The sequence below is a fragment of the Stegodyphus dumicola genome, chromosome X2 (assembly GCF_044657685.1).
Source record: "Stegodyphus dumicola isolate Sdum_Otavi_A_Nest chromosome X2, ASM4465768v1".
NCBI classification, from domain to species: domain Eukaryota; kingdom Metazoa; phylum Arthropoda; class Arachnida; order Araneae; family Eresidae; genus Stegodyphus; species Stegodyphus dumicola.
The window spans coordinates 17,612,075-17,636,575 of NC_140781.1; the positions used below are offsets into that span (position 1 = coordinate 17,612,075).

The 24,501-nt window shown below is 33.9% G+C and overlaps 2 long non-coding RNA genes across 5 annotated transcripts in view; one reads left to right on the plus strand and one right to left on the minus strand.

Moving 5' to 3' along the window:
- LOC118191773 (uncharacterized) overlaps positions 1 to 24,501 on the minus strand; it is a 478,434-nt gene that overhangs the window by 360,828 nt on the left and 93,105 nt on the right. The window lies entirely within an intron of this gene.
- LOC118191772 (uncharacterized) overlaps positions 9,030 to 24,501 on the plus strand; it is a 50,230-nt gene continuing 34,758 nt past the window's right edge. Inside the window, exon 1 of the long non-coding RNA XR_015039054.1 lies at positions 9,030 to 9,506. This is a non-coding gene — a long non-coding RNA (uncharacterized LOC118191772). The remainder of the gene's footprint in view (positions 9,507 to 24,501) is intronic.

Here is a 24,501-nt window from a genome sequence, read left to right on the forward strand (position 1 = left end):
GAAAATGCTTTGAGCCATTAGGACTTTTTTTAGCAGTAAACTTGATTAATCAACATTACTCTCGCCTGGAAATTAACCCAATGTCTACCAAGTGTTAGCTCAACATCTCAAAGACAGATGGGAAAGAATACCGTTTATTTCCTATAATAGTAATCCATTAATGAAACTTTCCAAAATTTAGCCTACAAAAACTTAAATTCTTGTATGTCATATTTCTGTTAATTTAATCATGATTAAATTTAGGTAAAAAAAGCTTTTGAAACGACTAGCGAGTGTTAATGTTCTCATAAAACAACATTCCTTGAACTTGGAGCTTTTAGGAAAACACATAGCATTTAATTCTATTAGCTGCATTATTAAGATGCAATATTTAAGGAATTGGAAAACTTGATTCAGATGGATTTAATTCACGGACTTTATTCAGATACTTGCAGCATTTTAAAATTTTATATAGATGAAACATTTTACACACAGCTATGAAACTTCACGACTTTTTATGTCTTGATACGCATACGGATAATTTTAAAATCATCTGTATGAAGGATATAGTATAAGGCAAGAGGTAAAAAAAAGTTTCTTGTTATCAAATCATTTGTAAACGCAATACTATAAGGCGTTTTAGATTTAATTTATCACATGCAATGAGTTTATTGGACATCAGGCATTCCATAAAAAGTTAGTGGTTTTTTTTTTTTTTTTTTTTTTCCCGTTTCGTTTTACATGAGAAGGGGAAAAAACATATTTTTGTGATTTTCAATTTTGAAATTTCCTCACCCTTTTTGAGAAGTTATGAAACTTATTTTACGCAAAACTCTCTTTTTAAAATAAACACTCATTTTTCTTTTAATTCGTATTCCCATTCATATACTGTTTTCTCTGACTTCGAATAAATGCGTAATTTTTTTTTTTTTTTTTTTTTTTTTTTTTTTAGATGGCCATGCGCCACTACAAGGGCCGGATGTGGTAGCCATTTCATTATGGAAGCACCTAATACGTAGATGGCCACAGTTGCCTCTTATGAAGGGACGGACAGTTACAACTATGTCTTCTAGGGGATTCGAACCCGAGTCCATCGTTACGGCAGTCAGGGTCACTAACCACTGTACCGGCTGTGCCGGCATAAATGCGTAAACAGCCGCTTAAGATTCCCTCAGTTTTAGTTGATATATCAAAGAGCTATCTGCCTAAGGAGGATGCCTTTCTGGAGGACCTTTCTGAGGGAAATTGGCTCGTATAGACATTACACATGGAGAAAACGGCCATGCAGCCATCCCGTTTGCCTTGAATCGAGAACAGGTTGAAGTTACCAGTGTTCAGCGGTTTTACCGTTCGGCCACTGGTGGACCCTTAGCTTCCCTCAAATTCAGCGCAAACATAAATCTCAAGAAATTCACAAGGCCAGAGCAAAGTTATTTGCTTGTGAAAATTCCCATAGTGAAATAAAATGTGCGGTATTGCGAAATAAAATTTCGTATTAACTCTAAATAAACATCTAGAAATCGAGAACATATGGCAAAGCTTTAAATATTTCAGAAGTAAAAGCAAACATCAATATTTTCCGACTTAAATGCATTAAAAGGTTCGAAAATAAATAAAGGAAGGAGAAGAAACGAAAAAGAAAGAGGAAAGTACTGCGTGTTTCATAATAATCCAGTCTTTAGGTAATGTACAGTTTAAAACTTTCATTCCTGTGAAGATAACTTAATAAAACGTTTTGCTTTAAAATGTTTCTTTTTATTTATGGATCCTTAAGCCTTGCACTGTCTTTGTAGAGTCAAATTCATCCTTGTAATTCCTTAAAATTCTGTTCGGGTATATTTTTAGATAAAAGAATTTGTTTACATGTACGCTTTGAAAATATCATTATAAACCTCTTATTTAGGTAGAATACTTTTGTAAGAAAACAAAATAATAACAATGACGTCTAAAAGAATTACACTCTAATCTATGCGTTTCTTTATACTGAATACTATTAAAGGTGAACGCCAAAAACGTAATTTTGCTATATCCTCATATCCCTAATATTTTTCTCAGAAAACGTAATTTTACGGTAGTGAATAATAACTGAAGTGCAAGAAACAGGATTTTACATTCTCAACAACAAATGTGTTTTTGAGGAAAGTTAAGCCAAAGACCTTCACTGCTAGGAAAATTCGCCCGGATGTATAGATTTATTCTTCAAGGAAAACGTGTTTGACAAGCATTCACAGATAATTTAAGTGGGATGGTAAGGAGCCATTTTGCATTAAAAAAATTGGTAAAGATTTGAATCCCATATTGAGATTGAATGTTTAATTTGTAACCCGAGATTAGCAAGGCAGATATAAAAGGGCTTTTTCAAGTAGGAAATCGTCATCCCTAAGTAAACTACTCCAACTCGAAAGCTTTTATCGGATAGTCTTACAAAATTTCTTTCCCTTTTCTTCCCACATGTAGCGGAGGGCTGTATTTCCTTTGTATAGCTTCCAAACATTTTCGGCACCCAAATATGCCTTTCCATCAATAACTTCTTTCATATAATGCAGACCTTTATTTTTAAATTTTATAATCTTTTAATTGTTATCTTGTTCAAAATAAGAACTCTTTATATATATATATATATGTATATATTTTGTTGTATGATCTTAAATCCATTTAGTGCGAATACAAGTTATTACTACTTGCGCAATTGCTGCAAAGTTAGTTAATAATAATTTATTTCCTAAACAGTTGGTTTGAATGGTATTAATGACAGGAGTGTTATTATGAATGATCCAGCAATAGTTATGATTAGTGTTACAATCATTGAAAATAAATTTACAGATTTTATTAAGTTGAATTGAAAAATAATAGTCTACATTTTTCTTGTAATTATTAGTTCCATTAGCTATAAATCTAAATTTTAATGGTGTTTTATGGAATTTTGGAATCGCATAAAGATTAGTAAATCTGTTGTAGTTTGCATTGAAAGTAATACTGAGTTTCTTATGAAAAGTTTTAATCCTGTTTATTATAGATGTTTCTGTAAGGTTGGCTAATTGATAAGTAGTTGCGTTGAGAAGTTCTTTATGAATAATTTCAGCGTAGAATTGTTTTCATATAATGTTAAAGTTATTAGTTGCTTTATCTATTTTTGTAATAGTAAAAAGCTGTTTTAATTTATTAATATCTGATGTAAGTTGCGACCAATTCAGTGTACTTTTAAATTTGAGGTGACTGATTTCGGTGGATATACGTTGAAGAATTTTAGCTTTCCATTTTAAGAAGGTATCTATGGGTAAATTCAGTTGATAGCTTGCTTTAACTATAAATTCGTTGATGTTGTTTTCGAAAGTCTTGTAACAGTAATTTGTAGTCATGTTTCTGACTGGTCTAAATTTTGTACCATAACTCATTAGTGTTTTTAGTTGATGGTTTTGTATGATATTCAGGTTGCCAGTAATTATGTGCTGGTGATGAGAATCTACGTAATTGCTGTAAATTGGTGTCTTACAATGTCATTCTGCAGTTTCATCTATTTCATGGTGGTTAGTGAGCAAGTTGCTTAAGGTCCTTTGATATTTAAATGCAATCATTGGTATTGTGTCAACTGCGGGGAAGTAATCTTTACAATCTCTGATGATTCTTGTGAAATGAATATTGTCAAACTGCGGATGCAGAAAATTGACTTTAAAATAAATTTTGCGTTGAGTGAGACTATTAGAGAGTCTGAAAAGACTAAAATCAAGAATCATGTCTTTAATGATTTGTATGTCGTCGTAGCTTTCTTGAATGAATTTTTTTAAGACTTTCGAAAACAACATCAACGAATTTATAGTTAAAGCAAGCTATCAACTGAATTTACCCATAGATACCTTCTTAAAATGGAAAGCTAAAATTCTTCAACGCATATCCACCGAAATCAGTCACCTCAAATTTAAAAGTACACTGAATTGGTCGCAACTTACATCAGATATTAATAAATTAAAACAGCTTTTTACTATTACAAAAATAGATAAATCAACTAATAACTTTAGCATTATATGAAAACAATTCTACGCTGAAATTATTCATAAAGAACTTCTCAACGCAATTACTTATCAATTAGCCAACCTTACAGAAACATCTATAATAAACAGGATTAAAACTTTTCATAAGAAACTCAATATTACTTTCAATGCAAACTACAACAGATTTACTAATCTTTATGCGATTCCCAAATTCCATAAAACACCATTAAAATTTAGATTTATAGCTAATGGAACTAATAATTACAAGAAAAATGTAGACTATTATTTTTCAATTGAACTTAATAAACGCAGTGAACGAGTCTAGCAAAATTAAGCATTATAATTTAATATGAAAAAAAATTATTTGTATTTCGGATATTTAATAATCACACATATAACTATTACAAATAACACATTGGCATGTGCCACTATTCATGTAGAGTGCATTTTGAAACTGATGTGTATATTTTTATTTAAAAGTAACACATTTTATGATGCGTGTGCATATTATTCTCTAATGCATTGCAAGATTGCTTTGAAATGAACAAGCATTAATTTTATATAAGAATTAAGCAATAAAACTTGATTCAGAACCCCAAAATCTCTTCAATGAACTTGGCTGTTTTTACAGAATGAGAATGGAGATTTTAAAGGGAATTTTTCGGAGGTGTAAAACGGCAAATTTTAGATTGACTTCTTGGTATCTAGATGATAGTCGTACATGTGTTAAGAGCTCAGCATGCTTAATAAAAATGAAATCTGCATTTTCACGAAAGTGGAGTTTTGTAAAAAATTTAAAATAGTGATTGTATTACAATCTTAAGTATACGCGTATTTAATTCATATAACTTATGAACGCTTTAAAAATACTAATATAAATTTCTTATTTATATAGAATTCGATAACTTTATAGGAAAACAAAATAATAATAATAATGAGTTATATTCTAATCTATTTATTTTTCAAAACTGTATACTGCCTTTAAATTCTGTTATTTCATTTCGCGTTTAAGCTAATGAAATCGATAGATTAGTATTATCAAACTTCCTTTAAATTTTTTTTACTCGTTTTCCAGCCTAACCATAATTTCTAAGTAAGATCGGACTGGATTATTTGATTACATCAGAGAGCTCTACAATTATTTATTTAAAGGGAAGGATGCAATTCGTGGAATACCGTCAAAGGGAAACAGGCTCGTACTCACTTGCACAGGAAGAAAACCACGAAAACACCCATGCAATCAGTCCGTTAGTCGGGATTCAAACAGTGTTCAGCGGTCTTGTCCACTACTAAATAGAACAATGAGAAGTTGAGAAAACGAAAGAGCTACTTCATAATATATTCTTTCAGATGTTTATCAAAACCACTGAATCACATTTTCTAGTTATTGTCGTTATTAATTATCTTGATCTGAATGTAATCCAGATCAGGTCGACGGATTTTATGGTGGCGAAGATGGAGGGAGTAGCGTCTGTCATTGGCCAAGAATTTAGCAGCTTACGGAGACAGTACGATTTTGTAGAGCTGTGTTCCTATTTTGATGCAGAATAACATCCCAGGAGACGGTAATTTTACCCCCTCTTCCTGCCACTAGACTCTCAAGAAGACGTTTGTTTCGAAAGTATTTTGAATGCCCTAACACGCGCAAAGCCATTATACATTTACAAACATTTATGCTTTCTCCGGGACTCGAACCCAGACTGAACATATGGCGATTGACAATGCTGACTGCCATACCAATCAGGGCAACAAACTATCCAGTCAGTCTTTTCAAAAGCTCGTAGGATTCACTAAGCCAGCGTGCTTAAGTTATATTATTTAGCACAAATGTCTCACACATCAGGTCCTTGATGCAGCTAGAAATGAAAGCAAAATTGAATCATTACAGTTCCATATACGTGGAGAATGTCTTTAGCATGAGAACATAAGTTACTACCCCATGAAAACGCTTAAAGGTATATACATAACTTAAAATTTTACTTAGCTTAAATCTGACTTTATCGATATCATCAGTCACCTAATTTTTTATTCGCATCGTTTAAAAAAAACAATTCCATCATTAACTTTCCAGGCTTAAAATATATTTAAATCATGAAAGATTTTGAAAAACTCAAGTGAACGCAACACAAGTAGTAATCAGATTCGTGAACGACAGGTCATTTTCGCAGTTTTATAAAATTACCATAAAGCTTATTATTTCACTTTAAAGAGGCAAATGGCTTCTCAGTCAAGTTCATGACACCTGTATTAAATATGTAGTACTTGTGCATAACAAAAATGCCGCGCATCAGGTACAGTTGTTAGTAACCCTGACTGCCATAGCAATGGACCGAGGCTCGAATCCCAGAGAACTCATGGATGTTTGTAAGCGTATAGTGTCTGTACGGCAACAGGACATTCGAGCGTTTTCAAAACTGGGGCTGAAGCTTAGCAGTTAACTAGGCTCAGCAATACCTCAATCACCTGTGGTACTACATAGAAGCTGGCCTAGTTTCTATGTAGTACCACAGGTAACTGTATAACCAAAATCTCTAGTAGCTCTGTAACTGTATAACCAAAATCACATTATAGTTCACACAATTCTATTTTGATGAACTCTTTTACGGCGGCTAGGCTTACGATCAAACATTCCTCAGCAGCTAATTCAACTCCAAGGTCGACTCCTGTGTTTCTCGTTCGCTCTCTCACCCACATCTACGATTCCGATGAAACTCCTTTTATACACCAACGTTTGTTATATGGAATCGACATAACTTTCTAAAAAGAACGAGTTGCGTGACTGAAGTAAGAAAGAGCAGTAAAGATACAAATTAAAATAGTTTATTAGTTAAACAAACTGTACTGTTACAAGTTAAGTTACTCTTAAGGCCGGAGGCTGTGCTGACAGATTTTAACACATGAAACAAATCTCAAAATTGCGTCTTTAAGTATTTTGTTATTACTTTCACATTAATACTTAATTTATCATATTTTAATTTTACGCCTCCTCTCGTATTTAATGTGAGGCAAGTGCCTCACTTGTCATAACCTCGACACGGCTCTGATATAAGCATTAAAAAAAGTAATATTTGGATATGTAGAAGAGCAAGATTAGTCATGACTTCAGATTAGTCAGTCTTTTGTGCGCAAGGGCTGAATTAATATGCCTTTCTTACATATTCAAATCGATTATTGTATCATGTTTCTTTACTCTAGAGCAGGGATTCTCAACCAGGGGAGAATTTCAATGTTTCAGGGGGTAATGCGGTCGACCTTTTACTTAGCTGTTAAGTAGTTTCTTTTAGTTTATGAATAAAAAATGAAAAAAAAATAAACTTCTTTTATTCAAGTTTCGGTATTTATCAATATTTTCTATACGTTTTGTTATTTAATTCATAAAACATATTAAAAAATAATCTAAAGCTAAATAAATGTATGTATGTATTTTTTGAGTTTGGGACAGGAGGAGGGGAGGAATAATCTAGCGATGGTTAAGGAGTACATGGGGAAAAACTAGTTGAGAACGACTGCTGTAAAACAAATGAGATAGAAAAGAGTACCCCATGGAAAAAAATGGAATAATACGAGCGAAATATTATTTAAAATAATCTGCCAACTTAACAGGGACATTTTTTAAATAACAATAACAATTTATATTTCCTACACAACTAATGTGAGAGCCAACATTCGGCAATAAAAGTTAACGCTAAGCAATTTTATTAATTCATTGAATGCAAATCACAACTAAATATACTTGTAGTGCTATTCAATAATATCTGGTACATATCTGGTAGCTTGTCACTAATGTCTCAGCCTTTTTTGCTGCCCTGTTAGCTCTTACATGTTCTAAAAGTAATATCGTCACAGTAACAAGTCGTAGAAATCTTACCAATTAAAAACTATTTAAAATTGCTATGCATATAATTTAAAAAATGAAATTACTGACAGCATATCGTAACATGATTTTGTTCAAAATGGAATAATATTCGAAAGATAAAATTACTGCGTTTCTACGTGGGCTGCAATTAAGGGGCCACAGAGCCCTCTTTTTTTTTTTTTTTTTTTTTTTTTTTGCCAAGCCTGATATAGAGTATGATCAAAAAGAAATTACGCGTCTTACAACATACACAAAAAACGTTTCGAAACCCAATTCTGTCAGAAAAAATTGAATCAATTGCAGATTTCTTATTAAAGACCCAAAGGTAAATAAATTCAATCATTGTGATTGTAATAAAAAATATTCAGCACCGCAGTCCAGTTTGTAAAATCTCAATTTCTCTCTCTCTCTTCTAATAAAGGCTACAGATCATTTCAAATCATAGTGCAACAAAGAAAGAAGTCAAAATAGTAACAAAATCAAAAAGAGACCAAATGAATGAGTAACAGTTAAGACTTAATTGAAGGGGGACTGCAAACTCTTTTTGACATAGAGCAGTACTGAAGTGAAAGATTTAAGCTGTTTCCGTAAATTCCGCATCTTGTATATTCAACGCTTCTTTCCACTTGTTTTAGACAAATATATATTTTCCACTTCTTTTACATAAATACATATTCTTTGAATTGCTAATAAAATTATTACATTAATGCATAGTTATGCGCTCTTTCCAGAATCTTGAATATCACTTTCGACTACTCTATGTCGCATAACCGATCATGAGCCAATATAAAGCGTTCACGCTGTCTGTGGAGCCTTTTATGATCAAAATTAGCGAGTAAAAACATAATTTACTCTGAGGTGCTATTTGCATGTCTGTACTCGTCGCCACATATGAGAACGTGTAAAGGGATAGCGTTAACACGTGTCCTCCAATCGTGACTCAGGTACGTATAAAGTACAGAGTCGCCCCCCTGTGTAAATTGGTTATTCCGTGTCAAGCTTTTATCAGATTGAGTTTCCACTTTTCTTCTTCTCCTCCACCCTCTCTCCATTCACCCATTCTTTCCGTCCTTCATTCGTTCATTCATCATCATCATCATCATGTGTCCCTCTTCTCCCATAATCCCCTGGACTCCCAGATAAGAAGGGCAAATATTTGCCCTCGCTCCCGTTGCTATGGTGACCATTAGCTCGGATGCCGCTGTCCCCATAGAAACGATACCTATGTCCCGAGGACCAATGAGACGTCGCCTCAACACGCTTGGGGGACGGTCACAACACCGTTCCTTGCCAAAAATTGTTTTAAAAAAAGTAAATAAGTAGATAGAAAAAAATGGAACTATGGAGGGAGAAGAAATAAGTGATTTAACAGAGTAAGAATAAAAATAAGGTGAAAAATATCCCCTGCATTAAAGGAATCGGGGGAAAAGATGAAATGCCAGACTAAGTGAGATGCGTAAACAAAGAAGCTGCTTTTTCACTGCACTTTTTGTCTGAGGCAAGGAACTCTGTTTTCTGTTTCCGGAGATTGATTTTTTCGTTACTTTTTTAGTCTTTGCTTATACGAATGGAAAATGCTTTTTCGAAGGAGACGATGCGACTCGCCGGGAGTAGATGAAATTCGCACGGGTTGACAAAAACGAAGAGGCAAAAACCTTCTTCTGGAAAGTAAAATAAGTCAGGCAAGAATTTATTTTTATTTTTTCATTTTATTTTTCAGTGACGAAATAAGAAATTTGTGTGAATACGTAAACATAGGACATATCTCCTTAGGATTCGGAACAATCACGTTTGAAGAACAACTCATAAAAAACAATATTATTTTATGACAGCTTTCTGTGTAAAGTACATACTCCATTATTAAACCTAACATAAACAGACCTTAAAATAACGGGCCATTCGATCCCGCAGATATTACAGTCGAATATACTACCCCCTACTTCAAAGGGAAAGAAGATTCTCTCCATCCCAAAAGCAAGTATAAATTGGATGTCTATTCATAAACTCTTTGTCTCGCACTGGAACAATATGATATTTTCCTTTCAGCTATAAACTCGCATTGAACTCATAACTGCTTTAAAATTAGGAGGGTTTTTTTTCCCTCCCTAAGGTCTTCGAATCCTAAAATTTTATATACACAGACAACTGCAAAAATAATTATTAAGTAATAAACGCAAAAATACAAGAACTAAATTTTTTTTTATAAATTCATTCCCTGATTATTTTATATTAATTAAAATGCATTATAATACTTGATTATTTAAAAACTTTATTTAACGTTATATTTTAAATAAAAATACGTGAAACTAGTTATTTTACATGCCTTCCGATGTTTTAATGTCAGAAACTTCAGCACGGATCATCCTCGGAATACACACTTCTTTACTTTCACTAAATTAGTTTTGTTCATTATTTGTAAATTGCTTTTTCCCTTAGTCATTTCGTTGCTTTTTAATATATTAAATACATAAAACAAATTTAGCTCTTATACGATAATTTTGAATATTCTGAACACAGGTATTTTATGTAAATGAAATAAATTTTCATTATTTACAACAACTGAATTTTATTGTTACGAATCGTATTCACTGCTCTTGCGTTATTCACTTCACAATAAATAATACTTTGCATTTTAATTTAATGGTTTTTAATAAAATATCTCCTTTCGATCACAAAAATCATGCATGGCGAAGAAAACTTATTTTGATAGCCATGAAAAATGAAATTGAATAGAAAAATGTTTTATCTGTTCCATGAGACAAAATGGTTTATTCCTGCTTAAAATTATTGAGTATTTTTATGTAATTGTTTAATTTTAGAAATTTAATTGAAAGGAATTAACTAAATCCAGAGCATTACTACTAGGTCTTGAATTACCTTGACCATTCTTGATGTACTCATAGTAAACCCGTAGAGACATTAGTTATTTTTTGGAAGCAGGAAAGATAAAAAATGAGCAAAGCCTTCGCCGGGAATCGAACCACGGACCTCTGGAATAGGCGCCCAGTTTGCATACCACTATACCATGAAGGCACGATAAGAAGGTGGGAGAAATACCTTATAAACCATTCTTGAACAACTTTAAATAGACCATTTTTGAATTAATTACGACTAAAAATGGTTGTTTTTCTATTTGCTGAAGTAGTTCTTTACTTAAAACTCCTAACAGTTTTTAATAAACTTTATTAAAATATAATCCAAATCTATTCAATATTAGTGTTCAAGACTTTATATTAATGGAAACAATATATTAGATTTTAACTAAAATTGATAAACCGAAAAGTGATACGTTACCTGAAGTTTTGGATAGACTTTCGTAAAAAATTATATTATGAAATAATCTGAAACTTCTCAAATTCGGTATTTGAGATAGGTATGTGATTGTGAATAACATAGTATTATATTTAGGAGCATTAAATGCATTCTTGTAATTATGCTAAATGCAATTAGAGTAAGTTTATTATAAAGAAGATCTTATAGGAAATCTTAGATTAATTAACCAGATATTTATAATTTCAATCATTACTATATATTCTCCTTTCGGTATTCCTCACCGGAATGCAAATTAGTAGCGAGTATTTAAGCTGTGGTTTTGAATTTGAGACAGAGTGCATTCCTGTGTCGCGGAAGGGCTGCGTGGTCAGTTTCCTGCCAGTTCTAATAGTTGCAATTATTCAGCTTTGCGTTTTCTCGCTGCCGATACTTTAATTCTGACTTTCCAGTAGAGTTCTTAAACCAGCTTGCAGTAGTATTTAATTATGTAGTCCTTGAGTGTGTTCAAGAATTACGTTAAATTGAACTATTCTATTTATTTTTCATCACCACGAGTTGTGATCATTGTAGCATAAGAACGTGCACTTATGTTAATAATTCTGTTTAAATCAAAAGATTATTTTAACTTTCTGAAGATTTTTGTCGTTGTTTCAGGCATTGTGATAACTCACTTCATCTTTGTTAGGATTGTAAGACTAATTTAGAATTACCAGATCGTAACCCTACAAGCTCTCTTTATGAAATAATTAAACGTATTACCCTCAGTCCACAATTTTGTATTTGTTTCACTTTTGTGTAAAACACTTTTCAAATAAAAGTATGCTACTACCAAATGTTATCGCTATGTATTAATTTTTAAGGAATAAAATAGCGAATATAAATAATATAGCGAAGATAAGAATAAATGTACGGAAACACATATCACTTATATGGAATTCTGAAGATACGCTGCTTTAAAAAAAATGCGATTGTTAAGTCATTGATTCGCATATCCGAAACATTATGACCAGAGGATAAACTACGATCGATGCGATGTTTCCAAATCAAAGTATGAGAACAAATGTTTACATGAGCACGTGTAGTTATCATTGTGCATTGCATGGAAGAATAGTCTATAATTAACACTGAGACATAACGTTTACAAATAAATTAGATTTGATTTAACAGTTTACTTAAAGCTCGTTGGTATTCCAGCAGTTCCATGTCTTATATGGTATTGGAGGACATGTACATCATATATTTTCTTTTTCTTTTTTTTTTTTTTTTTTTTTTTAATTTTCGTACACAGATTTTATCTGCACATACATCGTTGCATTTTGCGCACTTTACATATTTAAAAAAAATGCTTATTTTTTTGTCTAACACGGTTTTGGTAATCGCTGTTTATTAAATATTACTATAAATAATATTTATGGAACCAGATACAAGAAATAATATTTATATTATCAGATATCAGAAAATAAGTAAGACTAAATAATAAATAACATTTACAAAAATCTTGAAATTAAACTCATTTTAGACAGCGCAATTCTGTTTGAATCTAAAAGGCGTAAAATATCTTTTAAACAGTCGCAAACAGTCTAAATATTCTTTATCCTCATAGATATGAGCAAGAAACGGCAGGCAGATCCTTCACCGATATGTCGATTTTTGAAAGGCATTTACTTCTTCGACATTAAAGTTATCACAATTAAAGAAAAATATTTACATTCAATGGGCAAAGTTAAAAGAATTTGCAAATGTCTAATTTTACGAAAAGTACTGAACGAAAGGTACTAATTATGTCGGCGACGAATTATGCAAATATGCCGAGTAGAATAAGTAAGCGTACACGTGCGTGTCTGCAAAGCTGTATATATGAAGGGCATGTAAGCTCACGAGGGGTTTTCGGAGCATTTCTTTACGATATTCGCCGTGTCTTCTCACAAAAGTTGAGTAAATTTTATAGAGCATCAGGTAAAATGAGTAGCCAAGAACGTACGAATGACAAAATGAGATGGTGAATTGTCGATAGATAGAAGGCAGGCCAATCACAATCTTAAGTGGTTAGAGAAATCTTTGTCACGCCCAGTGCTATCTTTAATTTATGGAAACAATTTCAGAACACAGGATCCATAACGAGAAAATCTGCACAAGGTCGACCAAAATCCACAATGACGAAGGAGGATCGTTATTTGGCCACTTACAGTTATTTGACACTCTACTGCCGAGTAGGAATCCCGCTCACTGCAGTACACAAGAGTGCGAGTACAGACACACATGGTGCAGACAAAACATCAGTGGAACCAGACGTCAGTAGAGCACTGTGCTTTTTACAGATCCAGCACGTCGAGATTCAACATGGTGTAAAAAACAACAGGAGTGCACCCTTAGGGAATTTACTTCTCTTGGGAACACACTCTTTATTCTTATCATGGGAACGACCTTCGGTGTCCTCGTAGGGTCTGTCAATGTTGATCAAGAAAACTCGTTAAGGGCACCTCTCTTTGGCGTTTTTCCATTGACTCATCTTGGAAGTATAAAAAAGTAGCTTTTGTGTGAGAAATGCCGAGAAAGTAAGACGCATCGCTCGGCGGGAAAGTTGTCTTTGCCCTTTTGTAATAATGCTGTAATGTTACGTCTTAATTAACCAAGGCAGCCTATGTTACGTTTTTAAATAAATCTAAAAAAAAGGCAACCTGTCTTAATTTTTCCATCCCGGAAGCTCGGCCACGTTACAGTGAACACATATTCTCAAGCTGGAACACGATACCATCATTCCCTCATCAGGAAAAAGGGTCATTACGGTAGTGGAGGTGTAATGGCTTGGACAGACATTACGTTGGGCAGCTGCACATCCTTGCATATATTTAACAAAGGCTTCCTGACTGCCATGAGATACAGAGAGGAGCTTTTACAACCGTATGTTCAACATTTCAGGGGCGCAGTTGGTCCTGGGTTCCTGTTAAAGGACGACAACGCTCGTCCACATAGAGTTAAGCTGGTCGACGATTACCTGGAAAGTTAAGATATTCACCACTTGGATTGGCCAATCAGATCTCCTGACATTATAGACTCAGTATAGACGCTCTTGGGAGGACAATTTCATCTCCCCATCCACCTCCGAGCACCATCCCGGAGTTGAAAATTGTTTTGCTGCAGGTATAAGGTTGACTGCCACAAGGATTCCTCAACTGCCTCCTATCTAGTATGCCATCACATTGCCCAACTTGTCCGACTGTGAGATGGAATGATACCCCACATTAGACTCAGTTTCATTTTGATATCACGAAATGAATTTCAGACATCCCTGCACTATGAGCATTATTGATAATCATCCGAACATGAAATGGCTTTTGTGTATTACATCTCTTTCTCCGTTACATATGTATACTCATACCAAATTTCATTAAAATCTGCCCATTCAGTTTTCAGAAATTCTGTATAATATGCAAATTTTCTTAATTTTTCTCACGAGTGTATCTAAATATGCACCTAAACAAAAATCGGCAAATTAGCCGCGTGTGTGTGTGATTATGGCAAAGCCTCGAGGGCTATCTGCCTAAGAGGAGGGATGCCTTCGTGGAGGACTTTCTAAGGGAAACTGGCTCGTATACACGTTACACATGGGGAAAACCACGAGGCAAATTAGCCGCAGCCAATATAAAAGTTAGTGAAAGCTATCTGTTTACTCATTTGACATAACAAAGGGTTTGAAACACGCATTAGGCTCCGACACTTGTAACTGTAGTCTTTTTGAGAATTTTGGAACGCTTAATTGAATCAGTGCGAAAGATCTCTGGAGAAACATGCTATAAAACTCGAGATTCTGGGATTTGATCCCCTTGGAGTGCATTTTTTATTAAAAAATAAGAAGGAACTGGGTATAGATTGTTTAATGCTGTCGTCACTGGTACTTTAACATCTATAAACAACGACAAGCACACTCCTGGATCCATCTTCGATTATTAAATTAGGCAGCCCATAGGAGGGGAAGAGATTAGAAATACAGCAAAATTGACAGTGAGATGGTTTACATCTCTCGTGCTGCATATCTGTCTTAGCTTGGCATTTATCATATCTCTAAAAAAAGCTTTAATGTTATTAGAAAATAGTCTAAGCCTTCCAGACAGCATCCTATGACCAGAACTGCAAATTTCTCTATATAATTGTTCTCAGTAGCATTAAGTGATCAAGTAATAAAAAAAACACCTTTAACTGAAGCCTACATGTTTTTCCTATCAAACTGGAAGATAAATACGCCAAAATGTTTTTGCTTCTGAATAAGAAGGACCTGTATCCCTGTATCACATTGCTTTCGATATCGCCAGAGTTTTATTCAAAATCTACGTTAATTTAAGGTTGCTTTTTAGCGTAATTTTAAAAGTTGTTTTCTATACTGAGAATCTTTATATGACATTTTATAAGACATGTCGCACAAATGTAATAAGGACATAATCTAGCATAATCTAGCAGTTACACTCATGTCCATAAATTAAGGATAATTCGGAATCACGCGGAAATCGAACTCTAAAATAAATATATCACCTGTAAAATCACTACACACATCTTCCAGAATCATATGCAAAATTCAGGAAGTAACCAGATGACACCGATGGTACGTCAAAATGACGAGAGTGTAAGAGAGTGATATATAAGGAATACAGGCAAAGAAGTAAAATTGTTCGCAGGCGCTTTATAAGCATTTCAGTGCAATAACCGAATAGTTATGACACAAAGGACGCATTTGGATGATTTTTTACGTGGTAAAATTATCGGCCGTCTGGAATGTGGGCGTACCCAACTGGAAGTATCAGACGAACTTGGAATTGCCCAGAGTGTCATCTCCAGGCTTTGGCAACGATTCCAAGATGATGGTAATGTGAGTAGACGTTACAGCACAGGTCGCCCCAGAGTTACAACGCCTAATGAGGACCGGTATTTGGCAGTTACTGCCAAAAGAAACAGGCGGAGCACAGCCTCAGACCTGTCTCGTCAGCTCTCTTCAGCCACTGGTACGACAATTTCAAGGCAGACCGTGTACAAACGCTTAGGGCAGATTGGTCTATATGCTCGTAGACCTGTCAGATGCGTTCCACGTACTGCAACTCCCTGTCGCCTGCGGTTAGCCTGGAGTAGAGAGCATGCATTGTCGACACCGCAACAGTGGGCTTGTGTGATGTTTTCCGACGAGTCCAGGTTTAGCTTGCAGTCTGATTCTCGCCGGACTTTCATATGGAGAGCTCCAGGTACCCGTTACCACCAAGAAAACATCATCGAACGACACCGTTACGGTGGTGCAGGAGTGCTCGTTTGGGGTGGAATTATTCTGGGTTCCAGAAATGACCTGCATGTTCAAATTGGAACCATGACTAGCCAAATCTATCGGGACGTCATTCTGGAACAACATGTACGTTTGTTTCGGGGCGCCATGGGCGCACAATTTGTGTTTATGGATGACAAGCCCGTCCTCACGGTGCAAACATCGTAAGCGAATGCCTTCAATCGGAGGATATCACCCGTATGGACTGGCCAGCATTCTCACCGGACTTGAATCCAGTAGAGTACGTGTGGGACATGCTTGGACGACTAGATGCAGCCCGTCAACCTCCTCCTACATGTCTACCGGAACTTCGGAGAGCATTGCGTTTTGAGTGGTGTAATATCCCCCAAGATCAGATCGATAATTTGATACTCAGCATGCCTAGTCGTTGCATCGTCTGGGAGACATGCAATGTATTAACAATCATACCAACCATGTAATATTGGTTTTTTGTAAATAGATTTTTTTTTTTTTTTTTGTAATTTGTTTCAGGGAGAAAAAATCGCTAATTTTTTTAATAATATCAAACATATAGTATCTTTTTTTGCTCTTTACCTTTTGTTTAATAAATAAGCTTTACAAATAAGTTAAATTTGTTTTGCTTCTAACTCTTCCTTTGCCTGATTTTGCATTATCCTTAATCTATGGACATGAGTGTAATTTCTGCCTAGTACGTTCCGATACCAGAGTGACGACTCTAATAAATCTAGAGACAACTATAATTGGATCTTTGCATGACATTTTACAAGACATGTCGCAAAAATGTAACAAGGACTCGTAATCTAGCAGCTAATTTCTGCCTAGTACGTTCTGATACCATATTGACGACTCTAGTACATCTTCCGAAACGACCTCCCAGATCATTGGGCCTAAGCTTATTCCTTAAGATTTCTTTATTTCACCTTTCCAAAGTAAAGACACATAAAATTCAGCAATTTTTATTTTCTGACGACTAAAAGTTAAAAGTTTATAGCTTTCTTTCTTCTAAAACAGATAAGACGATTGCTGTTTCTCTGCCACTAAAGTATAATTTAAAATATGCATTATTTTCTTTTCTTAATCAAGTTTCCCAGTTTCGGGGATACCTTTCTGATTTCAATACCAAATACCTCGAATATACTTCTTCTGAGCACATCAAAGCTTTAAAGAACAAGTATATCTAAATCTCTCAAATCAGAACTTCATCGTTTAGAACTTGTTTGAGTTTGTCTAGGGCAGCGATTCTCAACCGGTGGTACGCAAGAGAAAATTTGGGGTACGCAAAGAAACAAAGTATTTTTAACTATTAAATTCAAAAATTAAATACCCCAATATCCTGAGTTTTTTCCCTAACATTCGTAAATTTGTGCAATCTGAGCTTTGTTAAAGGTCAATAGTCGATCATAGACTTCAGCAAAATAATCCGTTTTTATTTTCACTTATATTCTCTGAACCATAGACATAACAAAATTTGTAATAAATGATGGTTTTAAAAGGAGTATTAGAAATGCATGCTGTATTTTATAGGAAATAAAAATAAGTTCTTATAAAACGATAATAGTACCTTATTAATTCTTTTAGAGTTGATCGACTTAATAAAATGTCTACATGTTATGTCGCCACTATTTCCGGGCTCATATTGCTCTATTTTCAGTTAGAACCCCTTTTTTTAAGTCGATATGCTGTCTCTAACAACAGGCATTTTGTTGCTTTGAATTCCTTACTTTTCTACGCAATTTGAGAATATCGTCGTTTGCTTTTGAAGAACTCGTAATATATTCTTCATTTAAATATTTGTGAGAAAAATAAAACAAACCTAGACTTCCAAAATGGAAAAATGGCTAGGATTGACTAAGCGGGAAAATGATGATTCACAGGTGATGGATTCAGAACGATCTACTAGCACTAAGAATATTGAAAAGAAAAGAAAAATTGTTTGTAGAAAATATAATGAAAGTTATTTATCATTTGGTTTTACTTGGAATGGGGATGGAATGCACCTTCAACCTCAATGTGCTCTTTGCGGTGAACTATTATTCAATCAAAGTATGAAACCATCCTTTCTTAAAAGACATCTTGAATCCAAGCATGCCAATTTAAATGATAAATCTGAAGAGTATTTTAAGAGGAAATTATCGGAGTTCAAAAATAGTAAACAAGTAATCAAAGGTTTTCATTACTTCAAGTGAAAAAGCTTTGGAAGCTAGTCACCTAGTTCTTGTTATTGTCTTGTCAATGTTACATGGATCAATGGCTGCCAAAGCCTACTCCGAAGAGAGGTTAGTTACCTTATAAGGTATTTCTCCCGCCTTCTTAGCGTGCCTTCGTGGTGTGGTGTTCTGCACGCTCAGCGCGTAATTGAGAGGTCCGCGGTTCGATTCCCAGCGAAGGCGTTGCAAATTTTTCATTTCTCCTGCTTCCAAAAAATACCTATTGTCTCTACAATCTAGTAAGCCTAATAATTGCCAAGACTTCTCAGGCTCAAACTATTGGACAAAACCTTATATTACCAGCAGCTAAAGTTATCCTTTAAACCTTATTCAACGAAAAAGCAGCTAATGAACTTAATAATATTCCGTTATCAAATGATAAAGTAAGTCGGCGAATTCATGAAATGGTAGATTCCATAAAAACCTTAATTCAAAAAATAAAACATACCAAGTATTTTGCCTTGCAATAATATGAAAGTACTGATATAGCAAAATTTGTTCAATTATTAGTTTACTTATCTTTCGAAGAAGATACACGAATTGCCGAAGAGTATTTATTTCGTGAATCTCTTCATGATAGAGCAACTGGACGACGCGAAATTTTCAAAGTAATTGACAATTTTATGTGTGAGAATAACATTCTTTGGAATAAGTGCATTGCCGCTGGTCTAGGGTTAGGTCTGGTTTTATGCGTTAAGTCTGTACGTGTATCGTTCTTGAGCTCACGCTTGATGGCTTCGTTATTTGTAGATACGAAAATTTCAAAGCGTCATGCTTGATACTTCAGAACAATGAGTATGCGAGACTATTCATAATCAATATATAGACTCGCTGAATTATTAGTAATTTTAGTGTTTACTCCATTTTTCATATTTTAGGGGTGGAAGGACTTATTTCATTCTCCCATACTTAGTATAAGTGGTATAAGTAGTTACTATTTTCGCGTGTTAGAGGTTAGCACCCCCAGATGGCACGTGGAAGATTCCTACATCTATGAATTAAAGAAAAAGATTTAAATTACCAGATTTAATAAAATTTATTGCTTCTCTGATTCAGGTGGCTATCAAAACCTAATTTAATTCATTACCGCAAACAAAAACCTCAAAAACTTAAAATCTACGAAAAATGGCGCAAATAATAAAATTAAAAAGAAATAATCTAACTAAAACAGCTTAGCGTATCCGCATGAGTTACAATAAAAGCATTCTAAATATGTACAGCTTTCATAAATTTTTGGTTTCATTTTATTTAGGACTTAATTCCTAAAATTAGCGCCTTGTGGAAAGTCATCAGAAAAGATAAATAAAATAATCAATAATTAAAAATAAAAAAGTATATAAGTAGATAAATAAAAAATTGGTAAATTAATGGCAAATAGTTAAATTATAAACTAAAGCATTTAAGCTCATTTCATTTAGGGGCTGAATATGGTTTCTGATTTCAGAGCAAAGTAAGCAAAATCTCTGCGCACAAGAATGCCTTTTTGAAGAGCTAAGAACTGAGAAAGTGTTCTTCTTGTTTATGTTACATATATGTTACAAAATTAAATAATTCACATAATGAATAATAATTTTTTAATAAGAAACAACTTTTACACATTTCCTGATTTTCGGGTCTGTTCTGTTACCGATTTTTAAGACTTATATTCTGCAATATGCGGCAATGAATTGCATATGTAAATACTGATAACACTGTGGGGAATTCATTTAATTTATCTAACAGTTAATTTTTATTTTAAAACAACTTTCCTTCGATTCTCAATTTTCAACCCACGTTTTCTTGCCGGAATGTTAATAAGCTAGCATGAGTTTATTCAAATCATGTACAAAGTAGTAATATTTAAGGGAAGGTTATTTTAAAGCGTGTTATGCCTACTTGAAGGCCACGTTACTCTCTTGAATTACTAGCAATCAGATTTCTGCGGCGTTGAATGCTTCTAGTCTTTAGGCTTGATTACGCCGACTTTTATGATTCAGAGCCTTTCTGGCCGTTAAATTATTCTTTGTGCAGTTCAATGAAACTTACTACATTTAATTTTAAGGTCATCGTTACCTATTTGAATTGAACAGGAATGTTGGCTTTTGTGTACGCCCTAGTGGGGCCATTTGTGTACGCCCTAGTGGGGCCATTTTTCGTAGATTTTAAGTTTTTGAGGTTTTTGTTTGCGGTAATGAATTAAATTAGGTTTTGATAGCCACCTGAATCAGAGAAGCAATAAATTTTATTAAATCTGGTAATTTAAATCTTTTTCTTTAATTCATAGATGTAGGAATCTTCCACGTGCCATCTGGGGGTGCTAACCTCTAACACGCGAAAATAGTAACTACTTATACCACTTATACTAAGTATGGGAGAATGAAATAAGTCCTTCCATCCCTAAAATATGAAGGGAATCTCAAGGGTTCTTTACACCCTTCTTTGGACATGTCTTGAGGATAATTCTTCACACAGTCTTCTAGATCTCGTTAGTTTATGCTACCGAAATCTACCAGATGTTATACCATGTTGAATAATGAAACAGGGAAGTTATAAAGTTATCACCCTTATCCATTTATTCTGCATTTATTTGTGAATGACCTGGGATACGAAACCGGAGTAATTTCTCAAGCAATTTGAATATTTACCGATTGCTTTCTTAACGTTTTTACAACTAAATTTAAATTAAAGCTTTAGAAATTTTCGTAACTATTTTTCAGTTATTTTATATTGACAGCATTTTTGAGCATTATGGACACCCACAGAAGTACTTAACTCTGCGAAAATTCTTCTAATTGCTACAGCTATCTTTTCAACTCAAGGATTAATTCGACTCTTACTATGATTGATTGAAGATGATGTTATCAACCAAATATTAAGCTGTCCATAGATGTACCATATTGACGTACATATTTATTTGTTTATATATATATACTATATACCGTTCTTAAGATCCGTCAAGTACGAGATCTTCCTTATATTTTAAGACAAATTTTAAGAAATAAAAGTACATATGAATATCTTATGAGAATATGGTTCTGATAACAATTCATTTGATTCTAATTACAATAAAAGATAAGCTATAAAGGATTTTTCTCTCTTCTTATTTCGTGACTTCGTGTATAATTGGAAGCACGTCCGGATATCATCGGGAGGTCTCAAGCTCGATTCCCGGCAAGAGCACTGTGTACCGTTTCATGGTTCCTTCCTCGACAAACCTAATGACTATAAAGCTACCTAATTAAATAGGATATTTTACTATGGCTTAGAAACAATATCAAGAAACGTCTGTATATTGTCACTTATTCGTTTTCCTGCATATAATGACCAGTAGAATGGATATAGGCCTAAATCAAAATTCCTCAAATAGATATATCTATTATTATTAGTTAGTTATTTGTGCAGTTTGTATATTCGACAGTTTAACTGTGTGATTTATTTAGTATTTTCACAGTGTATTTAGGCTACATGATTAAACTCCTTTATCTTGACTTGGAATTTCATTTAGCAAAATATTTGATTACAAAACCCTAATAAATTTTAGAGACAAAAATATAGCAAAAAAGGAAGACCTCTATATTAGTCTTCCTTTTTTGCTATATTTTTGTCTCTAAAATTTATTAGGTCTTATATGCAAGTTCAATAACTATTGAAATTATGTACTTAGGTTTCATTAAATGAGCTCTGTGTCCCTGACCTGAAGGAATAAAAGCTAATTAAATCCTCACCGTGTCTAGATAAAAGGCTAAATTTCATCTACTGACCATAAGGCTGGATGGTTTCTTCTAGTAGCTTACAATGCTAACTTAATCACAAATATCCCGTCACCAAGCGCTAGAGCCACTGCTGATACTGTAACTGGTCTGCTTCTTTTTTTTATATTTGCATATTTCTATAGCAAATAATGTTGGAAAAATTTAAAACGGAAAGACTACACAAAATACATATACTATAATGTTACTCTAAATTAAGCCCTACGACTGATGCATGAATCTGCAACTTGAAGTTACATTATTACTCAAAAGTTAATAAGCTTTTTTTCGTTGTACGATTAACTAATATTGCATTTTAAAAAAGTTTGTATAAAATTTTTAGGTTGTAACATAATTTCCAGATTTTAGGTTGTAATATAATTAAGACTTTTGTTCCATTGCCGTTGGTTTAAAGGAAGCGCTTTATGTATGATTTAAAGCATGTTATGTAAAATAAATGTATTTTACACTGTTTGCACAAACTACATGATTTAAATTTATTTTGAATGTTGCATTGTAATAAATTTTAAATTACAATTTATTTCTTAAAAATTAAAAATAAATTCATTATGTTGTGTCCATCCCTGACAACACTATAAAAATTAAGATGGCAATTGATGAATAAAACAAACCACAATAACATGAAAAATTACAATATAAAGAAAAATAGAAAAGTCTTTTACCAAACATTAAAAGCAAAGTGTTGAAAGCACCGTGTCTCAAAAAACACAACCAGTTATACCCCTCCTTCTAAAAGACGTCGCTAATCGACAGCATCCCACTTCTGAAAGTCGCAGTTAATCAATGAGGCCCACATTCTGTTTTTGAAAACCGTGACCCTTAACAGCATGAACATTTAAGCTGAGCTTGTCAAAATGTCTTGCCACCGTAACGAATGTATTGTCTGTAATAATAAAAATCTAATAGCAGAAGGTGGGTCTAAGGTCTTCAATTTTTTTCTGTCTTAATGACAGAGGAATTCAGAGACTGAAACGCTGGATAAATATAGGAGTTGAACAGGGGGAAGTGTGCGTAAAGAGAGGTATGAAAATATTCTTTCCTCCCCCTTGTATATTTCCAGGACAATGATAGACGCCTGCTGATAACTCAGGAAGCATATTAACTGCAGGTTAAAATGAAGGTCATTTTAGGGCCCATCATCTGTCAAAAGAGCCGGGTGACCTTGTTTACTTTCCACAACCCTCCCTATTTAATACGGGTGCCCCTTTTCTACTGATCAGTTAGGCAGATAGAACCAGTTTTATGCATGCCTGTATGATCAGAAATGCGAGGCTTACCAAAGTGTTGTTAGATTCTTTTTAATAATAGCATTTTGCATCATGTGGCGAAAGTACAATAGGATCTTTCAATAAGGGATTGTTTGATTTGCTTATTATTAAGTACTAGGAAAGAATGCTGTCTGGAGTCTCACAAAATTAAATTTGAAGAAAAACATGAATCCTACAATCTACAACAGGGCATTATTCTTTAATTTTAAGCTGTAGAAAAGCAAGTATCTGGATTATACAGAATTTAGGGTTCCTTAGTGACTCAGTAGGTGTTTTGATGAGTTGCGACAGAAGTCAAATGTAGTTTGATTGAAAATATTGTATTAAACCTACTTGTAGGAAACTTGAAACACACTTTTAAGTTAAAACAAACCCTTAAACTTGCAAGTATTTTTTTAAATTTAAGAAAGAGCTAAGGCAGAGGTTAATTTAAAAAAAGTATTTTAATTTTTGCAGTGTTATTTCATGTCTAAAGGAACAAGCTCCTGAAGAATCATAGATGGCAGGTATTCTTATTCTCCGTCTTTGGCCATAAACATTGAGTACAAGTAATGCCACTATGACTTCTTGTCCATAATCATCGCTACCTGTATCACGATAACGCAAGGGGTTGGTCTGGATGATGTCATTACTCTTCTTTTCTGCCGAGCAGCTTCATAAAACATTCAGAGACGAAATTTTCGCTCATCGATTCCGTGTTATATTTTTATTCCAACTCGCCCATTAGGGTGGAAGTGGCATCTGTTAACTAACATTGAACATGAGGCTACAATTTTTAATTTAAATTAGACTAAAATCTACTGAAATATGCTGTATACTGATCAGAGTATAAGAGGTTTCGAGCTATTGGACACGTAAGCAGTCCTTTAAGGAGAATTGTGAAAAAACGTATATTT